Source organism: Molossus molossus, unplaced genomic scaffold (genome assembly GCF_014108415.1).
Source record: "Molossus molossus isolate mMolMol1 unplaced genomic scaffold, mMolMol1.p scaffold_m16_p_1, whole genome shotgun sequence".
Lineage (NCBI taxonomy): Eukaryota > Metazoa > Chordata > Mammalia > Chiroptera > Molossidae > Molossus > Molossus molossus.
The window spans coordinates 88722531-88725472 of record NW_023425344.1 but is presented as its reverse complement, the minus strand read 5'-3'; the positions used below and the strand labels follow the sequence as shown (position 1 = coordinate 88725472).

Sequence of the window (2942 nt, the reverse complement as noted above, 5' to 3'; positions counted from 1 at the left end):
TAGAGATTCAGACCTTTTTTTTTTTGCTCTTTGTAGCCATATTATTAAATCCTATAATATTTTCCAGAAGAATAGGCTTTTAATATAGCCTCAATGGACTCAAATGTTAGGAATATATATGAAAATCAGGAAAGTCAAGATTTTTGCTTATCTCATTGGTGAATTGTTGTTTGGGAAGATATTTTCTTAATATACTTTCTTGAATTTAAGTCCTTTATATTCTTAAAAGAAATTTTAGATTATTCATCTCATGAGACTCTCTCCTGTGGCCAGGACTTGGCTACTTCTGGAAGCTATTACTTACAAAGAGGGAAAATGTGTTTATGAGGATTACTTCCATTAACACAAAGTATCATGAGAGAATTAAAACCAGAATTCATAACTTGAATGCTAGTTTTTTGTATTCAGAGTCACAGTCACTCTTATGAGTAGCCAAAGGGACAGTAATACGAAAGAGCAAGGAAGGATTAATAGAAGTAAAGAATGAAAGATAGAGACAAAGCATCCTCACAGCTTAGCTTTAGGGTGAAAAAAAAAATGGTTTTTAAAAATGGAAATAAAACTGTCATGATAATGAGTCTAAAGAAATATTTTATTGTGTTTTTTTTGTTTGTTTTTAAGAAAATTTTTGTGGTTTTATTGTATCATGAGGCATTGAAACATCTGCACAAATCAATATCTGGGTAGTGAGGCAGCTGCTTTCTCCTTTACTTCTTTGGGTTACTAGAGCAACTTGTCAGTAGATTAAAAAACAAAACAAAAACAACCCTTTTTCATTACTTAAGTCTTTCCAAGGCATGCGCTGGGACAACAAAAACTTCCCCTGTCAGATATAACCAGCCTAGCATCCAAACATCACTAGGTAGCAGCAGCACACTGCGCCCACTCCTACCACGGCCCTGCTCATTTGTGCATGATATTTGGAGCATCTGGAGGAGTGTGAATGGTATCGGGAAGAGGAGGGAGAAGGAAACAGCGTGAGCGCCTGGCTGGGAGGAGGTCAGCCAAAGTTGTGCAGGGCAAGCCTGAACAGGTCATTGGTGCAAACCCAAGCATGTTGATGTTCTTTAATAGGAACATCTGGTGGAACCCCATGATGGGGTCTTCGTCAGCCTTAAGCTGGCCCACAACCAAGCTGATGATGCAGCTATCTGGCGTGGCTGGTGGTCCTGTCCGTGATGCTGTGCTGGATTTCCTGGAATGGAAGGCTAGACACCATCTCCACAACGGCAGCTTGCCCCTGGCATCGCTCTCCTTCCCCTGTAAGGCCTGGCGCGTCAATGTCAGTTGTGTCTCATTGGGTTCTGTCATTATCAAATAACTGGTAGTAATGTTGAATGAAGCTGGATCCAGTCTGTTCCCAAATTGGCGTGTCTCCCGTTCTGGAGCATCACCCAGCCTCGTTGAGACCCAAGGGGCTGGCACGATGGTGGCGGCGGCGGCGGCGGCGGCGGCGGCGGCGGCGGCGGCGGCGGCGGCGGCAACCCAGCGTGGTCTCGAAAGAAATATGTTAAAATAAGCAAAATGACATAAACATGTTCATAATGAAATACTGTTCGGTGATACGTGCTCTCATTAACAAGTTTCATCAGATCTGTAATATCGATGTCTTCTTCCTTTCTCTTCATTTTCTCTTTCTTTTACTCTTCTTCCTTTCTTTTCTCTTTCTTTCCTTCTTACTTTTTCATAATGTATGATGTAAAGTTGGTCAAGACAGAAAATTAAAACTGCTACATCTATTGAGAATTAATACTATTTAAAGCTAAAGTAGAAATATCAGATTGTTACTAACTTAATGCTATTCTTGTCGACAAAGGGATCGGGAAAGATATTTTTTCCTCATCATTCCACAATGTCAGCAGTAAGTCCATTTGGCATTAGCTATTATCAGAAAGTAATTCAAGAAGAAATTTACTAGTGCCTACTAGTTCTCCTGGATAGAAAATCTCATCTTCCCAATTTGCCCTCTGGCCTAAAATACAAGATTTTTCAAGTTCCAGATCAGTAGATAATGCCTACATTTTATTCTCGTGAATCGTAGCATGCTCTCTGGCCCTCTAGGTCTGATTACACTTCATGAAGGATTTTAATCAAAGGTGTCCCTCATTGGCTATTAGATGCTATTTAGATTATGAGGCTAATCTTAGGGAAGTCCACTCCAACCTAATATACTCTCTCTCCTTCCTCCTACATTCCTCCGTATTCTGCCTCATTAGATTTCTTAATCAAAGTGGCTGTATTAACCCATGTATGTATGTTTTCCATGATATCCAGAAGTCCTTGGATTAATATGATTGCTATGTTAGAAGATATATTTTCATGAAGAGAGTTTTTTTGTTGTTGTTGTTGCTATTTGTGTGTCTGCTGATTTTCACATCAGTGATGAAACAGGCTTGGGTGTTTCACAGTCATGCATACGTTAAAAGGGATAGATTTAATAAGGCGATGAGCACAGTATTTGGTAAATATGGTATCTGGGATACCGCTTTATCTCTTTAAGCGGAAAGTACTGATTTTCATAATTTACTGACCACAGCTGGATGATTCTATTTATCATGTGTAGGGTAGGGATTTTGAATTACACAAGGTAGGCATACATTTTGTGTTTAGAGAGAGAGCTATATATCAGAGTTTGAAGTCTCATAGACTTAAAGAATCTCATGTTTGAGATGTTTAAAGGCCCCTCTTTCAACCTAGTATTTAATGCTTAAATCAACTCAAATTCCAATAGCTACCATCTGCTGGGCTCCATAATACGTGCTTTAAACACATGTTCACATTTACTCTTTCTATCAAGAATGGATTATTGAAAAAGAATCTACAACTCAAAAAAGTTAAATGACTTGCACAAGGATACATAGTTAGTTAGCAAGTTGTGGATTCAAGATTTGAACTTATATCTGTATGGCTCCATGAGCTATGTTCTTTATCTTGCCACCAGA

The 2942-nt window shown here is 39.0% G+C and overlaps 1 pseudogene; it reads right to left on the bottom strand.

Moving 5' to 3' along the window:
• Positions 1-1000: 1000 nt before the first annotated feature.
• LOC118631392 lies at positions 1001-1628 on the bottom strand (annotated as a pseudogene).
• Positions 1629-2942: the final 1314 nt, after the last annotated feature.